Below are 20,823 nucleotides of genomic sequence, written 5' to 3'. Positions count from 1 at the left end.
TTTCTCAGTCTCTGGCAATCACTGTTCTACTTTTTGTCTCCATAAAATTGAATACTCTAGGGACATTAGATAAGTGAAAACATACAGCATTTTTTTTTTTTTTGCTTTTTCATTAGTTTATTTCACTTATAATATCATCTAAGTTATCCATATTGTAACATATGTCAGAATTTCTTTCCATTTTAAGGATGACCAATGTACTTTTGTATGCATGGACTACATTTTACTTACTAATTCCATTTATGGGCTTTTGTGTTGGTTCTACCCCATTTGTGTATTTATCAATTTAATGGGTTTTTTGTTGCTGTTATTAACATGTAGTGATTATTTTTAATTTTGTTGAAAAATATACATAGCTGAATTTTTGCTTATACCATGTAAGAGAGGTTTATGTTTTTAGATAATAATTATAACTTACATAAATTTTCAGTTTACAAAAATATTCTTAACATGAAATTTATACTTGTGTTTAAGTATTTTATATATTAAATCATTAGCTCCTAACTTTTCAACAGATGTAAGTGACATAAATATGCACTTTATTTTTAGGTGAAAATAAATATATAAAAAACAAGCAGTTTATCATGAATATAAATGACTAGTCAGCATTCCAATAATGTTTAGATTATTTAATGGAAATAGTAGCTAAATATGTCAATTAAATAAAATGAGTGGGAAATTTTATTTTCCTAAAATATGACAGCATTTTGCTATTGATTTGATTACAATTCCTATCTTTTCACATTGCTTCAGTGAGACAGTTTGTCACTATTTAGAATGTTTGGAAACTTACGCAAAGAGGATTCTGAGGGAAAATTTCAAACACAATTTATTATGTATACAAAGTGTGGTGAAATTTTAAAAGAGGAATTAACTCATCTTGTAAGTAAAATAATGAAAGTAACATTAGGTGGAAGTGTAAAAGCTTACTTCTAACTTATTAGAATAGGAGTAGGAATACAGTAAAAATGAATATTTTCTTCTTTCTTTGCTACGGTTTCAGAACACTAGACATCTTCTATCTTTTCTTCTGTCTCTATAGTTGTTCACTTAGGATGATGCTAAAATTGTGATATTTTTACTTTAAATTACAAACTCATCTCTTATGCAATGCTACCAGAAGGTGTAAATATAATCCCTCATTTTTTTTATAGAGTAGTCATAGACTATTTATAACTAACTACAATTTTTCTTTCTATATTTTTCTGATCCTTTTCACCCTCAAAATGAAAACTATAAATTTCCCCCCAAAATACTAAGATGATTAATCAATCTATTCTATAAAAAATAAAATAAGAAGAGACAAATCACTTATTTGACAGAATTGGCAAGTTATTACAGGTGTTTTAACCTGATGACTTGGTCAGCCAACTTTTATTTAAATCCTTCAGATTGCAGAATAGATAGTCAAATGGATAATACTTGGAGGAAAATACAGAGAAAATGGTATAAATATGGACTTTCTAGAGTTCAAACACCATAAGCAAAACTAATAAATATTAAAAATTAGTACAACTTACATAAGATGATGAACCCCAGTAACTTGCATGTGCATCCACTCTATAGGACATCCTCCTAATATGCCTCTTTGAGTGGAAGAAGGCTCTTCTGGTCTTGCAGCCTCAAGCTTGTCACATCAATGTCTGAAGTGACGTATTAAGGGGTGTGGCCTTTTGCCATCTTGTTCTAAAATTACTATGCTACTAAGATGTCAGACCTGCATTAGCATGAATCTTTGGATGTCAGAGATATTTAATTTTCAAGGATTTTACAGATTCTTAACACTTCAAAATACGGCATTTCAGAATGCAATGATTCATTAAAATGAGAGAATTATTTATCAAAAAAAACCTATGTATATAAATGTTTGGAAAGAGATGATGATTTAAAAATACACTAAGGAGGGGTCTAATCTGATTCTTGCTTTAGTTGCTTAAACTTTGGTAAGGATTAAAGAATGTTGAAAGACCAGATTTTGTCAAACCCAGGTAGAATTCAACTACTATTTTTCCTTTTTGAACTTTTTGAGATAATTACTATATGTTGTAAGTTTCAATTAGTTTGCATCTATATTTTAAAATTTTGTATGTAAATAATAGCCAAGGACTGTTATACCAGATTATATTTTCTTATACAAATAACTTTTCAATTTTATTGTATCTGGGATATTTTTCATGATTTTATTATTATTTTACTTTACATTTTCACAGTCCAGGAAAAGCATGTTTCTTTGGCTCCATTTTAGTACTCCTCTGACCTTGTCTAAGAGTAAACATAGGATCAGCTGTAAAACTATATACATACCTTTATCATGGCATAGTTAGTTGAAAACGTGCCTCTGTAAAAGCATGATATACTGTAATTGCTTAATCCAAGTAAGCTATAATAATTATTATTTTGATTGTCTTGGTTTTCATTTTAGAAAGGGAGCACATCCTAGGATGTTGATTCTTATCAGAGTGTCAATATTCTGATTTAGAACATAATTGACCACCTGAGTGATATCTATATTTAAAAGAAAGCTATATTATTTCCTGTGCAAAACCTCAGTCACCTAGTTAAGTACAAGCAGTACATCATAGAGAGGTAGTATATCAGGTTTCAAATAAGACCTTCAGCAGCAGCTTAACAATTACTTTCGATACATTTTCATATATCCTTTTCTGACTATTGCTTTGACTTAGTCTCAGATTTGCCAAAATGATGGTCTGGTAACACAGGGTTGCGGCTCTCAGGTGGGATAAACAGACTTTGAGCAATGTAGATCAAATGTTCTGTGGGTTGCCAGGGGACATGCCAGTGATAATCAACAAACGTTCTATATAAAAGGCAAAAATGGACATACCTCTCAGAATTCCACCATGAAACTGAAATTACTTTGAACCTCAGTGTCATAATTGAGAATAATATAGGACAATTTATAAATAGGTGGACATAAACTAGGGAAACCAAAGAAAATTTATTCCAGATACTCATTTAGTATGAACAGACTGTCTTCCCCACCTCTTCTCTAGGAGATATGTGGAAATGGAAGACTTTTCAAACTTCACAAAAACAGGCTATTTTGAAAGGGACCTCTAACAGCTGCTCAAACTTGACTAGAATGCACAGTCAAGAAGTCACACATAAGCAGGCAGGAAGTAAGGGAAATGAATATCACTCTGCTGTTGTCCTCTCAACTTCCAGGATTAGGGGGACACATGTGATAAATTGTGGGACATAGACTCTGAGACAGAGATAGGCATGCAGGAAGTTTATTGTGGTGTGCCGTTAGGATCAACGCACTTTGAGATAAAGGGAACAGAATTGGGTACAGCATGGTGTTGAACCATGATAGAGTCACAAGTTCTCAGCTAACCAGAGGAATTCAGACATGCCCTTACCAAGTCTCCTGAAGTCGGGTACACATGGTTCCCTGTGTGTACCCACAGGAGCATTGTTTGAATGTGACCTAATCCCAGGAAAGGAACATAGATTGCCTTGGGCTAGGTAGTTTTTCTCAACTAAGAACAATGGCATGAGAGGTATTAGCTGATAGTGTCTGATGCTGGCACTCCTAGGACCTGGAGAACAAATACTTCAGCACCAAAAGAGGATGGAGGAAATGGGAGTACAGAATAATTTCTGAAATATTTCATACGCCACTCTGAATAAGAAGTCTAGGTGAAAAGGGTCCCCTGATTGTCATTCCTAGAGGCTGGCTTCGTGTAGCATAGACAAGATGAATCATGTGATGGGGCTCACAGAATATATCTAGCAAGTTGATGAGCTCAATAAAAATATAGTTTCCATCCAGTACAAAATTTCACAGTTGTTTGCAACCTGCCCACAGGAGCATGCTGGAATGAGGAGCTCAAATCATCTTCTGGCAGGCCCAGCTTTTGATTTGGAGAGACTGCTTATATGCCTCTGATAAATACATCAGTCCTAAACTGAGAAGCTGGAACTCTATCCTAAAGAGATTAATCCTAAAAGAGATTAATAGAAAGAGATTAACAGAAAACACCAATTCCCTATGTAGTTTGAGTCCATGTAGCAAGGAACTGCATTCCATTTAATAGCACACTTTAGGGCCAATCAGACTGTAAACAACAGCTGTCAAAAGATGTAAGGATTTTGCTTAACCTAGAGTGTCCATTCTCTGTGCTATGGCTTGGATTTCATTACTATGTTGGATATCCTAAACCCAAATATGAAGATATTTGGAGACAAGGCTTTACAGGTCTGAATAAAGCTAAATTAGACCACACAGGTAGGTCTTTGATCTAAGAAGAGGGACACCAGAGCTCACCCTTTCTCTTCTTGAGCATTAAGGATAGGCCATGTGAGGACATGGAGATAAGGCAGCCTTCTATAAACTAGGAAGAGGCCTTGCTGAGAACCAAGTTACCCAGCACATTGATCTTAGACTTGAAGACATCCAGAACCCTGAGAAAATAAATATCTGTTTGTTTGTTTGTTGTTTAATCTACCCTATGATATTTTGTTAAGTAAGCCCAAGCTAAAAAGCTAAAAAATCTGCTCTGGTATATGGCCACATTTTCTTTGAGAAGGATTGATATACAGTGAGCATATGAATTTATTGTTGAATTTTGAGCCCTTTCTTCAGGTGACCTAGTGTCTTCATTGGATTAATTCTGAGATTCAATTAACTCAAAACAAGCAACAAATTAATTAATCATATTTTTTTCTAACCATGTCTAGAGTTAGTTTTTCACTTTCTATATGTCTTTTTTGTTTATTTGCTTGCTGTATTTTTGTTTTTGGTTACACTTGTGGCATGTGGAAGTTCCAAGGCCAGGGATTAAACCTGTCCCATAATGGTCCCTCAGTGATACAGTGACAACACCAGATCCTCAACCAGCTGAGCCACATAGGAACTTCATTTTCTAAATCTTTATTTTTGTTGGTTCTATAAATTATGCAGTATTTTTGGTGGCTACACATATATTTAAATTTAAGAGAGCCAGGGTCCATGGACTTTCTGCAAATTATTCACATTTCCTTTGAAGTGTTTGCGGCATGATGTCTGTTATCTCTGTATCCTTTTATTCCCACTTACAAACACATCTCTGATTACACAGCAGTATCTATGATCAATGAACTTGGCCAAAATTGGCAGCCACTGATGAACTTCTCTATGATGCTTTTGCCCTTCTGCAGAGTGCTTTCCCTAATACTCTGGGCTCTTGTGAGTGTCATGGTCATCTGGCTATGCGTAATACACTGTTACCAATATATTCTCTGCTCTCTGTTTTTTCGTCTCTTACTCAACAGTCAACCATGGTGGACCAAGCATTGTTATCTAACCTATTATTGGTCATTATGGCAGTTAGTTGTACAGCTTAACTATGGTACTGAGTAATTTATTCACACATAATGCTAATTTTACAATAAAACTTTGTGATGTAATTGGCACATAACACTGTACTGTGTATATGGTGTACAGTGTAATTAACTGATCCATGTATAAATTCCAAATATTTACAATAAGGTTACTTAACATATCCTTCACCTCACATAAATCTCATATTGTTTTGGTTATTATGAAAACGTTAAAGTTCTACTCTTAAAGCACCTTTAAAGCATATAATGCAGTAATTTTAACTATAGTAACCGTGCTGTATATTATATTGTGAAAGTATATTTTAATCTGATAATCGTCAGGGCTTATAAAATTGTTTATGGATAATAACTGTGACAAACAAATGATCAAAGTTTTGAATGTAGAAATTAACACTCTCTGCTAACCAGATCATTACTGTGGTTGTTAATATTGTTCATGTATATTTCTTAAATTTCCTTGAGAATTTAGGTGTTTTACTTACACTTTTCCTTTTACATTCATAAATATCAGTGTAAACTTATTCTATTTTATGATAAAAGTAACTCTTACATGGAAAAGTAGAATGAAGAATTATGTCCATAATTGTGAAAATAAGTAAATATAAATATTTAAAATAAATATATACACATGTATAGATATTTATAAATATAATGTAATTTTTATAAATTCAAAAATATTTAGAAATAATGTAAATATTTATAAAGATACAACTATATATAAATATAAATCTTTGTAAATATATATATATGTGCATACATATATATACACACACACACACACAAATATCCAAGTAATGGAGCCACAACTACTTAAGAAAAAGTTAATTGAAAACACCTTGATTTTGTTGACACTCAATTTACATCAATATAGATCAAAACCAGACAGTGAATTGATTATATTAGATGTTAATCTTTGTGTCACTTCAAGATATTAAATATTTTACATTAAATTATTTTAGTAAAATGTAAAATTTTAAATTTAACAACAAAATAAATATTATGTTCAGAAAAGTTTTATTTCCTAAAACCATGTTAAATTTACATAAAATTTGAGAAAAGAGTACAGTCTTTTAATATATTTTGCACCACTTTCCTCTACAATTTTCTTATATTAGTTGGTAAGTTTGTTACAGTTGCTAAAGTTATGTTAATATATCATTGTTAACTAAGGTTTATCTTTTATTCATGTTTACTTAGTCTTTTAATAGTTGTCTTCTACTCCAGAGACCATCCATTTCACATCATCATTTCGATTATAGTGTCTCCTTAGGCTGTACTTGGTTATGGTTATTTTTGAGACTTTTTGTTTTTAATGATCTTGACATTGTTGAAAAGTATTCATAAGATATTTTGTAGTATGTCCTCTTATTAGAATATGTTTGTTTTTTTTTTTTTTTCATCATTAAACTGTGCTTTGGATTTTTATATGGGAGACCATATGGAAAATGCCATTCTCATTTCAAAGCATAAAGGTAATCAATATGATTTGTCATTGTTGATGTTGACCTAGATAATAGGATGAAACAGTATTCTCTTAGTTTAATACAAAATTATTCTCTCCCCCCCCACCTTTTTTTAAGCATTTTATTTCTTTGGAATGAAATCACAGGCCAGTTTTAAGTAGGGTTTGGTTATACTCCTTTTCATTGATTGTGAATTATACATATATTATTTAAATTCTTCAGCCTGAAACTTATGTTCCTTCCTTGCTCATATTTGTATGCAGACTAAATATATGTGTATTCAATATGAATACATGGATTTTAAATTTTTTTCTTTTTATGGCCACATCTGTGGCATATGGAAGTTCCTGGTCTAGGGATCAAATTGGAGATACAGCTGTGTCACAGCCACAGAAACACAGGATCGAAGCCACATATACAAACTACTCCACAGCTTGTGTCAACTTGGGATAGTCAATCCACTGAGTCTAGAGATTGAGCCCACATCTTCATGGACACTATGTTGGGTTCTTAACCTTCTGAGCTACAATGGGAACTCCAGATATTTATTTTATTCTTTGAATTGTTACAATATATTCTACATATATAAATATATATTTTTCTACTTAAAAGCTCTAGCCTTGGTCATTGAGAGCTCTTTAGTGGACTCCTATGTCCTTTTGACATGCCCTAAACCAAGTGGGATTTTTATTTTTTTTTATTTTTTATATTTTGATCTATTTGTCGTTTCTAAGGCCAATCCCACGGCATATGGAGGTTCCCAGGCTAGGGGTTGAATCGGAGCTGTAGCCGCCGGCCTACACCATGGCCACAGCCATGCGGGATCTGAGCTGTGTCTGCTACCTACACCACAGCTCACAGCAACTCCGGATCCTTAACCCATTGAGCAAGGCCAGGGACCGAACCCTCAACCTCATGGTTCCTAGTCGGATTCATTAACCACTGTGCCATGATGGGAACTCCCCAAGTGGTTTTTTTCAAAACACATCCTTAATTTATGAAATTACAAGATGCTATAGGTCCATCTGCATAATTCCAACCACAAACATAGAATTAGCCATCTCTCCATAATGCTTTAAAATGGCTTTAAAATTTCATTTTGCTGGAGAATGATATTAGAAACAAAAGTCAAGACACTAGATATGATTATTGCTACAGTAGATGTCATGGTTTCTAAAGCTTTTCAAGGGACACAGACAAGGCATAAATCTGTGTGGTACCAAATGAATAAAAGCTTAGGTTTGCATATGTAACAACATGTATATATATTATGCTAACATGAAGTTGTAATGAATAGATATCCATCTCTGTCTTTTTAACAGGTGGATCAATCTAGTGTCTGTTCCCCTTGCTTATTCATAAACTTCCACTCTACTATTCCACTCTACTTCTACTCTAATATTGTGAAAACTTGCTCCCACCACCCACTATCTATTCACTTTATTTTTCCATTTATTACTCACATGTAGCAGTATTAGAATTATTAGTCTGCAACACTGTATGAACTTTATCAGTAGAATGCAATATATATGTGCCTTCTTTTTTTTTTTTTTTTTTTTTTTTTGGTTTTAGAGATTTCACTCATGTCTTAGGTCAGAACCTTACCCTACATTCCCCTCAGTGAAGTTATTTCATAAATTTGCCATTCAGTTAGATTATCTTGTCACGATCTTCATATCCTTCTTGGATGTGTTGATATCTTTTAAAATTTTTATGTACATTGAGGTTCACTCTTTGATCATTAAAAATTTGTTAATTTTTGAAAGGCACATAATGTCATGTAGCCAATATTGTAAGAAGAGGAGATTTATCTCCTTAAAAATGACTCTCTTCATGTAATTAACCTATCCTTCCTTCCACCTTCCCCTTTGGGAATTCTTCATCTTTCTAAGGTTGCTATAGAGTGACCTTTTCCAGAAAGTCATGAAATTAGAATGATACAAGTTATACCCTTCTCAGACTAGCTTCTTTTACCTCATGATATTGATTTTAAGTTTATTTATGTCTTTATAGATAATCTAGTTTTTCCTGTGTGGGTTTTAGGTAGATTTTCAAGGATTTTTGCGCATTTCATCAAGTTTATATACCAGAATTGCTTCACTGTATGCCTAATTATCTTTTTAAGTAGTGATCCCTTTTAATTTTTCAAATTGTTACTTTGTGAATTTTCTATTTTTATTTCTTGGTTAGCAGGATAAAGTTTTATAACTTTTAAAAACCAGTTTCTATTTTATAGATTCAATTGCTTTCACATTTCCAATACTGTTGATTCTCCTTTATTTTTTATTTATTCTCTTCTATGTGTTTTACATTTTCAAATCTATAATACATTGTTATTAACTATAATCACCATACTACATATTAGATACCTACAGATTATTCATCTTCTAAGTAAAAATTTTTATCACTTGACTGATACCCCCCATGTTTTCCCCTCCCATTACCTGGTAACCACCACTCTACTTTCCATTCCCATGCATTTGCTTATTTTTGGATTCCACATGTAAGTGATATATAGTATTTGTATTTTTTTCTCTTATAATTCACTCAGGATAGTATCCTTCAGTTTCATCTGTCTGGTCACAAAAGATAAGATTTATTTCTTATCATGGATGAAATTATATAGGGCATATCTTCCTTATCTACTTATCAGTTGACAGACATAACTCAGGTTGTAAAAGGAATAATGCTTCAATAAGGATAGGGGTATAGATACCTTTTTTAGAGCTTGTTGTCATTTTTTTAAGAGACTTATAAGAAGCATTTCTAGATCATGTAGTAGTTCAAGTTTTACTTGTTTGAAGAATCACCACAGTTTTTTTTTTTAATTATTAGTATTTTTTAAATAAAATATAGTTGTCTTACTGTGCTGTGTTAGATTCAGTTTACAGTAAAGGTAATTTTTTATCTAATATATATATATGTGTATGTGTGTATATATATATATGCATATATATATATATATTTCAAATTATCTTCCTTTATAAGTTGTTGCCAAATATTGAGTAGATGCCCCTGTGGTATGTAGTGGGTCCTTGTTATGATGAAATATATTTCATCGATACCACTTTGGTTAGAGTTTTTATCATGCATGGTTGTTAAATTTTGTCAAATGCTCTTTGTGTATCTATCAAGGTGATCACGTAGTTTTAGAATTTTATTTTCTTATTGTGGTGTAATACATTGATTTATTTGCATATATTGAAACTTCCTTGTGAACTTGAAATGAATCCCATTTGGTAGTGGTGTGTAATCATTTTAATGTATCATTGGAGTCAGTTTGCTAATATTTTGTTGAGAAGTTTTGCATGTATATTGATCAAATATATTGGCCTATAATTTTCTTTTTTGGTAGTATTTTTGTCTGGTTTTGGTATTAGATATCACAGAATGTCTTTGAAAGTGTTTCTTTTTCTTCAATCTTTTGGAAGAATTTAACAAGGATTCATTATATATTCTTTTTTGTATGGTTGGTAGAATTCACCTATGAAGCCATTTGGTCCTGGACTTTTGTTTGTAGGGATTTTATTATTATTATTATTATTTATCCAAATTTCATTCCTAGTGATTAATCTGTTCAAATGATCTATTTCTTCTTGATTCAGTTTTGTGGGCCATGTGTTTCTAGAAAGTCATCCATTACTTGTAGGTTGTCAAATTTTTTGGCATATAATTATTCATAGTATTCTCTTTTTAATATTTCTATAGCATCTGTTGAAATTGATTTCTCCTTTTGAATTTCTGATTTTATTTATTTGGATTCTCGTTCTTCTTGGTGAGTCCTACCATAGGCCTATAGATTTTGTTTACCCTTTCAAATAACCAGTTTTATTGATTTTTTTCTGTTTTTTTTAAAATCTCTGTATTATTGATTTCCTCTCTGATATTTATGGTTTCCTTCCATCTGCAGACCTTAGGTTTTGTTTTTTCTTGTTTTTGTTAATTCTTTTAGGTGATATCTTATTTTGCTGATTTGAGATTGTTTCTTGTTTTTTTGAGGAAGGCCAGTATTGCTATGAAATTCCCTCTTAGAACTGCTTTTGCAGCCTCCCATAGATTTTTGCATGTTTGCATTTTTATTGTCCTTTGTCTCAAGGTATTTTTTATGTCCTTTTTTATTTCCTCACTGACCCCCCCTTTTTTTTTTTTTTGGTAGCATGTGTTTTGTCTCCATGTAGTAGTTTTTTTTTTTTTCCTCATTTTTTCCCTGTGATTGTTTTCAGATTCATGCATTGTGCATTGTAGATCAGAGAAGACGCTTGAAATAATTTATATACTCTTAAAGTTGCTGAGGTTAGTTTTATGTCCCAGTAAGTAGTCAATGTAAGAGAATTTTCCATGTGCACTTGAAAAGAATGTATATTCTGTTTTTTGTTTGTTTGGTTGGTTGGATGATGTAATGTCTTGAAAATATCAAGTAAGTCTAACTGTTCTGTTGTATCATTTAGGATCTCTGTGGTCCTGTTGATCTTTTGTCTAGAGTATCTATCCATTGATGTGAGTGGGGTGTTAAAATCTCCTGCTATTATTCATTCCCATCGATTTCTTTTATGTCTGTTAGTATCTGTGTGTATGTATTTGGGTGCTCCTATTTTAGGGGCATATATATTGACAAGTATAATATTCTCCTCTTGGATTGATTCTTTTTAACATTTAATAGAGTCCTTCTTGGTCCTTCATTATGACCTTTTTAAAAAGATTTTGTCTGATAGGAATATTGTGACACTTTCTTTCCTGTCATTTTCATTGGCATGAAGTATCTTTCTCCATACCCCACTTTCAATGTATATGTGTCCTTTGCCCTAAAGTGAAGCTCATGTAGGCAGTGCATTGTAGGCTCTTAGTTTTTTATCCAGTTTGCCACTCTGTGTCTTTTGATTGGAACACTCAGTCCATTGATATTTAAAGTAATTTATTGATAGGTATGTGTTTATTGCCATTTTAAACCTTGTTTTCCAGTTGACTCTATGTTTGTCCTTTTTCCTTTCTTTTCCTTTTTGTGGTTTGATGATTTTTTTTTAATTGTATGCCTGTGTCCTCTTCTTTTGGCTTTTGTGAATCTATTATTTCTTTTTTGATTTGTGGATGCCCTGGTTTTCAAGTATGTTAATATTCCTATATATGTTTGATTTTGACTGATAGTCATAAAGGCTGAAGCACATACTAAAAAAGAGCCTGGATTTTCTTAAACTCCTTCCTCACTTTTTATGATTTTGATCTTTCACATCTTCATTTTTATCCTGTTGTTCTTCTTTGTTTTTATCATCACTTTCACAAATAGTCTTTTTTTCTTTTGATATGTATACTGCCTTAAGTGATGACTTTCCAATTGTGATTTCCTCCAACCAAACTACATCCTATAATCCTATATCTTCTTATGTCTTTCCTTTTTTTTTTTTTTTTTGCTTGTCTTAGAAATTCTTTATTTCTCCTTCTATTTTAAATTATAATCTTGTTGCTGGGTAGAGTACTATAGATTACATTTTTTTTTTCCCTTTTAGAACTTTGACTATATCTTGCCACTCCCTTCTTCCCTCTGTCCTGTACTGTTTCTATAGAGAAATCAGCTGATAGCCTTATGAGACTTCCCTTATAATTAACTCTTTGTTTTTCTCTTGCTGCCTTTAGAATTCTCTCCTTTATCTTTAATTTTTTGCCATTTGTATTATAATAGGTCTTGGTATAGTTATGTTTGGGTTTGACTTGTTCAGGGCCCTCTGTGTTTCCTGTACCTGGTTATCTGTTTTCTTCTTTAGATGTGGACATTTTTCAGTCTTAATTTTCTTCAATACCTTTTTTCTTTCTTCCCTTTCTTGGATCCCTATTATACTTAGATTGGCATACTTTATGTTATCACATAGATCTCATATTGCTTTCAGTTTTGTTTTGTTTGTTTGTTTGTTTGTTTTTTCCATTTGACTTTCTGTCTGCTGTTCCAGTTTGGTGATTTCCATTATTCTGTCTTCCAAGTTAATGATTCTTTTCCTCTGCCTTACCTATTCTGCTGTTCATTCCCTGTAGCTTAGCTTTTGACTCTGCAAATGAGTTGTCTAACTTTTCTTGGCTCCCCTTATTGTTTCTGGTTTCTTTTTAAAGTAATCTGCCTTGCTGTTTATAGCCATTCTTAATTCCTTCAGTATTTTTATTACCTCCTTTTTGAACTTGGTATCTGTTAGAATTCAGAGGCCTCTTTTATCGTTTTCTCCATCAGGGGACTTGTCGCTCTCTCTCTCTCTTTTTGTTAAGGGCTGTCCCCATGGCATATGGAATTTCCCAGGCTAGGGGTCAAGTTAGAGCTGCAGATGCCATCCTACAGCACAGCAACAGCAATGCCAGTTTTGAGCCCCATCTGTGACCTACACCACAGCTCATGGCAATGTCAGATCCTTAACCCATTGATGAGCCCAGGGATTGAAACTGCATCCTCATGGATACTAGTCAGATTCATTACTCCTGAGCCATGACAGGAACTTCCAATTCTCCTATTCTTTTAACTGGGAATGATTCCCATGCTTCTTCATTTTGCTTATATTTTTCTGATTCTCTTTGCCCCAAACCCAGGCATCCAGCTCCTGTCCAAGAATCCTGAGCTGTCCTGTGCCAGGCTGTGGTATCTGTCACCTGTGTGGCTCTCTCTCTGCTTTGCCCTCTTCAGACTGGCTGCTGCACTTTTCTTCTAGGCTTTGAGGCTCCCTCTCCATTGTGTGCAATGTCCTCACTAGTTAGGTGGTCTCTCATTGTGCAGATTCTTTCCTTCTTTCATAGTTCCCTTTCAGGAATGCCAATTCTGATTCCTCTATTTTCTCTTCTCTATCTCTCTGTCTTTTTTTTTTCTGCTTAGTAATGTAGAGGGTTTATTGCCCTTTTTTGGAAATATACGTCTTCTGCCAGCATTTGATAGATCTCCTGTGAGATTTATTCTAATATAGATTTTTTTGATATATTTGTGGGAGAAGATGAGCTCCAATCCTACTCCTCTGCTATCTTGACTCTTAATTTTATATACACCTCCTTAAACTAATAATTTTCCCCAGTCTAGAGTGTAGTATTTTACAAATGAATTTAAAAGTTGATATGTATATGCAGTATAGCATAACTCAGGCATAAAAAAGAATGAAAATTTGGCATTTACAGCAATATGGATAATCCTGAAGAATAGTATGCTCAGTAAAATAAGTCAGACAGAAGAAGAAAAATACTTTATGATATCACTTACACCTAGGCTCCAAAAAATAATACAAATGAGTGTATGTAGGAAAACAGAAACGCACTCAGAGATTAGAAAATAAATTAACAGTTACCAGTAGGGAGAAAGAAGGTGGGAGGGGCAAGTTATTTTTGTGAAATTAGGAGATACAAACTACTATTTATAAAATAGTTAAGAAATAAGTTATGTTGTATAGCATAAGAAATTATAGCCATTGTCTTGTAATAACTTTTAAGAGTATAACCTGTAAAATTCTGAGTCACTATGCTGTACACCTGGAACAAATATAATATTGCAAATCAACTATACTTCAATATAAAAAGTTCAAATTTTAACTAAATTTGACTAAAATTCAAATTTTAAGAATTTTTGGCAAGAGACTATTTTAATTTGACTCTTTGTATCTAAAGTAACAATCCCTTAAATAAAAATGTGTACAGTATAGGTCTTACTCTTTCTTTCTTTTGTCCTTTCTGTCTTTCATTTTTTGTTTGTTCTCTTTTTTGAAAAATAAATTACCCTAAAAAAAATCTGCAGAGATCATAAGTGTGAGACTTCTCAAAGACATTTAGGTTCACTCCCTTCAGTTAACCAAAAGTATTGAAACCTTTAACCCTAAGGTTTTCCTTGTGATCAAAGATAATTTTTATTACCTGTAGAACAGTCAATAGAAAGTAGATATTATTCATTTTAACATGTGACCAAATACTTGGATTTCTTTGTTTTTGCTCCAAACACTGGTATGAATAATATGTGTAAATTTTCTATGAATTTCATCAATTCTTTTTAATAGTGTTTTTTTGTTTGTTTTTCAGATGAATATATTTGCTTCTTCATGATAAATGCATAGTTTGACAATATGTAAATGTATATACTCCAATTTGATTATCTTTTACCTAAAAGATTTTTAATTACATAATCACAGAAAATAATTCCCCTGAAAATGTTTTGACAAATATTTCCTGCAACCCCCTTATATATTTTATATTCATGTTGATTGTTCATTTGAAATTTATTTCATCAAAATTAGTGAAGGTCTATACTGTTTTATTCAAAGTAATTATGCACTTTTTAAATAATTCATCTCTATCATTTTTAATTATTTTATTATAAATAGCAAAAAAATTGAAAATATACAAATTACATGGTTGAATCTAGTATATGTGGTGCTACAGTGCCTCAAACACTTACTCATATTGCTGAGGTCCAATGTTCAGAAAAGAAAATATTATGACAAGATAGAAAAGCATGACAAATGAAATATTTAATTAATATGCAAAATACAAATAAATCCTTTTAAAATTCAGTGCAATCTGAGAAAATGTGAGCAAAATATACAAAACATGCACAATACACAAAACATATATCATTGCTTAAATCTAATTTGAGTGATGCCATTCTGGCAAATAATGCTCACTATGGAGACTATCAAGAGTGTTTCTCAAGAAACTTTCTCAAAGCCCCCTTGACCTCTTTATTTCTCACACTATATATAAGGGGGTTCAACACAGGTGTGAAAATGGTATAAAAGGTAGAGACAACCTTGTCATAGGCCACTGAATTGTAGGATTTGGGCCACATGTAGATAAATATGATGGTGCCAAAGAAGAACCCCACCACAGCCAGGTGGGAGGAACAGGTGGAAAAGGCTTTTTTCCTGGCAGCAGTGGACTACATACAGAGCACAGCAGTCAGGATGAGGCTGTAGGAGACCAAAATGAGAGATGATGGGATCAAGAGCATCAGATGCAACAGACATACATGAAAAACTCAAAAATCATCGTGTCTACACAGGCAAGGCGCACAAAAGAAGTGGTTGATTTCCCGAGAATGGCAGTAAGGGAAGCTCAGGGTGGCACCAGCCTGCATCAACCCATCTACTCCTCCCAAAACCCAGGAGCCTGCTGTCATGTGCAAGCAGAGCTTCTGATTCTTGAGGATTGGGTATCGCAGGGGGTGACAGATAGCCACATAGTGCTCATAGGCCATGACTGCTAAGAGGAAGCACTCACCCCCTCCCAGAGTGAGAAGCAGGAAGATCTGGGAGCCACAGCCAATAGGAGAAATGGACCTGGTGTTCATCAGGTAGTTGACTGCCATTTTGGGGACAATAGTGAGGACCAGCATCATGTCCATGAGGGAGAGCTGGCTAAGCAGGAAGTACATGGGTGTGTGGAGGCGGGATCCACGTGGATGAGCAAGATCATGAAGGTGTTGCCCATCAGGGAGGTGAGAAAGGTCATGAGCACTATGGAAAAGAGGAACTGATGGGTCTGTGTGTGGTTAAAGAGCCCTAGAAGAATGAAGTTTATTCCTGTGGTGTCATTTGCATTTTCCATGGCTCCAGTTATTCCTGGAAGAAAGCAGATGATTAGGAAATGAGATCTGCTGAAAAGGAAGCTTGGGTATTTCCTTAAGAAAACTTGTTCAAATAATGTTGGAACAAAATGGGATTTGGAGAGTAATTATGACTTTAATCTTTCAATTCACAACATGATGTTTGCCTTAGCACCCTATCACCCACGTCTTTGTAATTACACATTATTTTTGATCCAAATATATTACATAGCATGTATTAATACTAGTACAAATTACTTTTCTATTATCGCTCTATATTTTGCCTGTACATCACATATAATTTACTCATAGTGTTAGGCAGTATTGTATAATCAAAATTTTCTCTAAATTGGGGCTTTAGTTTTAATAATTAAAGGAAATTCAGATTTATACGTCTTAGTCAATATTGTGATATATCATATATCATGACTATTTAATGTTTATCTTATATTTGTATAAATTATTTACACAAGGGTTCTTCCAATGTCTTGATGAATTATTTTTTTAAAATTACAAATATACACAAAAACAGGAGTCACATTATGGCTCAGTGCATTAAGAACTTGTCATTGTCTTTCTCAGGATGCAAATTTAAACTCTAGGCTTGCTCAATGAGTTAAGGATCTGGTATTGCCCCAAGCTGTGGCACAGCCCACAGATGCAGTCTAGATACCATGTTGCCATGGCTGTGGCATAGGACTAAAGATGCAGCTCTTATTCAGCCCTTAGCCCAGTAACTGCCATAGATATGGGTATAAAATATACATGCTCACACACACACACATACATGAAATCAAATGCAGAACTACTAAAACTCAGTATGCTGCTGGAGAGGTAAACAAAAATGGCTAAATTTCTCTGTTCCACATCTGCAAGCAGCCCATAATCTCAGTGCACCTGTTTTCTAGCTACCACATATACTGCTCAGGATGAGCCATCACCACATGCTTCATGTTACCATGACCTGTCTTCCTGATTACATGGACATTTTCTCAGTTTAAAGACCTCTCAATATTTAACATTTATCCAATATGTAGTCACAAGATGAGCCTGAATTTAGTTAAATATATGCCCCATAAAAAGCTAATAAATTTAAACATGAATATAACGTAAAGGAACATAAAGAAATTGTTATTACAGGTATTACTTTCATATTTTATGACGAGTTATCACACTCTAAATGTAGAGAAATATTAATTTACTAACAAATTGATTTTTAATCAGCAGATTAATAATCATACTCAATTCCTTGATGATTCAGTTATAGAATCAGTCATATGAAATTACTCAATTTATTACAGAAAATTAATCTGAAATGCAATACCACCTTTGTATCTAATACGGAACATTTCAGTTATTTCTAGATTAATTCTCTTTTCACTAAAGCTTCTAGATTCCAATCCTGTCATCTGTTATCTATGGTAGTAAATGCAGATGTAGATGCAAATTACTCTCTTTATTATGTGACATCGACTTTGCCTTGCAAAGCAAAATTTAAAAGAGAGGAAAAGAGTAGTGATTACCAGGATGATTTGTATGAGCTTTATTCATAGTTCAGGGTGTAGCTAATCTTTTCTTAGTTTCTCTGTGAATTACTTGATAAGCAGTGAAAATTATGTGAATTGGTACCATATGTTTAAGAAATGCATACATTGCTTTTAGTTCTTAAGGTATATCACCCATGCCCATTATGTCATTAAAATATACACATGCTTTTTTAATCAAATAGCTGTAAATGATATAATAATGTGCATAACAATATCATTTTTTATTTCAATAATATGTATATTACATCTATTAGCTTAGGAATTTGTTAATTATTTATTCCATTTTATTGAATTGTATTTTTTTTTCCTACTAGTAATGTAAAAGCAGCAGTTTTTGGCCTTTGGGAAAATGAATCTCTAATTTTTCACAGCTGTCAACTAGTTTTTTTCAGCTCCTTCTCCATGTGTGGTACAGTCAGATACTGTTAAGTATAGTAAATTATAGCCAGTCATAAAACAGTGAGAATTAATTTTAATTTATGGGTTATTGATTATTGATACTGAGCTAAAAACATTCATTAATCTCTTAGATTACTTCTTCAAATTCATTGAGAAAAAGTTTTGCCCATATGTTCTATTGAGTTGTTTGAATTTTCATTATAGGTTTAAATATTTTCTTACTTATTTTTTATTTATGTACACCATTATGACATTGTTTATATGCATGATAAATATCAATCCTCATCTATTTAAATTATTAACAATTTTTGAATTGTTACATCATTTCGAACCATAATTTTCATTGAATATTACATGTATTTGAGATACTTACGGCTAATTTAATGTTAATGGGCTAGATTACATTGGAAAGTTTGCTCATTCTAAGCTATCTGACTATTATTGAGATAAACCTGTTTATTATTGATATATACATTGTATGTTTGAATCTATGATCACGGTAAGCTGAGTGTAAGTTTTGAACTATCTTTTGCAGCAATGCTTACCAAATATAGTAACCATAAAAGGTAAACTGTTTGAAGTTCTTTTTCTTTTTCTTTTTCTTTTTCTTTTTTTTTTTGTCTTTTCTAGGGTCACACACATGGCATATGGAGGTTCCCGGGCTAGGGGTCTAATCGGAGCTGTAGCCACCAGCCTATACCAAAGTGACAGCAATATGGGATTCAAGCCACATATGCAACCTATACCACAGCTCATGGCAATGCCAGATCCTTAACCCACTGAGCGAGGCCAGGGATTGAACCTGCAACCTCACAGTTCCTAGTCAGATTCATTAACAACAGGAACTCTTGAAGTTCATTTTTCTATTACATGGTATGGATTGGTGGGGGTCTGCCTTTATGGATTTGCTGAAATACATGCAATGCAATATGCAATCCCTCTAATTAATTCAGCCCAGATTCAGGGCAAATATGGGAGACATGAATTACAGAATACCTAAATAACATGAACACAAAATTCCAAAGTCTTGTCAAAATTCACTTAGAAAATATTTTGTGGAAGGAGTGGGATGGATTGGAAGCTTTGGGTTAATAGATGCAAACTATTGCTTTTGGAGTGGATTAGCAATGAGATCCTGCTATGTAGCACTGAGAACTATGTCTAGTCACTTATGATGGAGCATGATAATGGGAGAAAAATGACTGTATACATGTATGAGTAACTGGGTCACCATGCTGTGCAGTAGGAAAAACCCACATAATAAATAAATTATTTTTATACACTAAAACTTGGATTTAGTTTTCCTTGACAATAAGCATTACTAATTGGAATGTTGTAAAAATTAAAGTAGGATAAAATTTAAAATTTCTGGATTAATATGGCAATATTGAGTGCGTGCTCTAGAACTACACTTATCAGTTGAAACCAGTGACATTTTTTTTCTAGATTTCTTTTAAAAAAGTAACCTGAAGTAAAATGAAAACACTGTTCACAAAATGTTTTCAAATTTCTTCAAAAAGTAAAATGAGAAGATCTATCATAAAAGTATTAAATTGCCACTCTGCAACACAATATAACAGCCAGAATGGTCTTTGATATCATGTTAATTTAGAGAGGCAAACAAAGGTTTTTCAAATTTTATAAAGTATATTTATGTGTGTGTGTGTGTGTTAAATAAGATACCATGGGTACAGTTTTTATCTCATACACAGGAATGCTCTAATCCTGATAGTAATAACCATGTGTCAAGAAAAGCTAGGACACATAGAGGACAGAGTGTTAAAGAAATACCTTTCCCCAAAAGTCATTCCTCCAAAGAATTGAACTCTTCCGTTCTTGAATTGTTCTAGCTATATGATTTGGAGTAAATTACATAAACTTTCTGAGATTTAATATAACCATCTACAGAAGGAGGATAATAATGTCTCTCTCATAGAGTTACCAGTAGAGTTTAACTTCTAAAATGAATATGAACCACCAGATATATCAAATAAATGTTAGCTAACTTCTTTTCTTTCTCTCTTCTCTAGCAAATAATCTTGATTTCTGATCTAACAGGTAATACTGAGAGAAGTTATTTGAAAAAAACTGTCTTAACTGTCAAATGTTTTCTTAAATCTGAAAATTATTATAATGATGTTTTAATAACAAGAACATAAGGATTCAGTAATTGATTCAACCGCTCTGAATATGAAGTGATTGGGAAGTAGTTAATTATAATAATCAATTTTCCTATGATTCTCCAAATAGTTATAAAAAGGGCTACATGAGTTTTATATTCAAACAGGTTTATGTCTTCAGTCAACAAACGAAGTGATACAGGAAAGCTAAAAAGGAAAAAAATTATCAAATTCTGCTAATTCTAGATATTTAAATGAGAAAAAATAATAGCAATATTGATACATACTAATCATATCAGTAACAAGTAATAAAAGCAACTTTTATTGAGGAATTACTGAGTGATCTGCATTGTGCCTAAGAACTTAGTTGTCTGACTTTACTTAAATACTTAGGACTAGAGAAC

The 20,823-nt window shown here is 32.8% G+C and overlaps 1 pseudogene; it reads right to left on the bottom strand.

The window, feature by feature from the left end:
- Positions 15,445 to 16,355, bottom strand: LOC100623117 (annotated as a pseudogene).

This window comes from Sus scrofa, chromosome 2, assembly GCF_000003025.6.
Source record: "Sus scrofa isolate TJ Tabasco breed Duroc chromosome 2, Sscrofa11.1, whole genome shotgun sequence".
Classification (NCBI taxonomy): domain Eukaryota; kingdom Metazoa; phylum Chordata; class Mammalia; order Artiodactyla; family Suidae; genus Sus; species Sus scrofa.
This window is presented reverse-complemented; position numbering and strand designations above follow the sequence as displayed.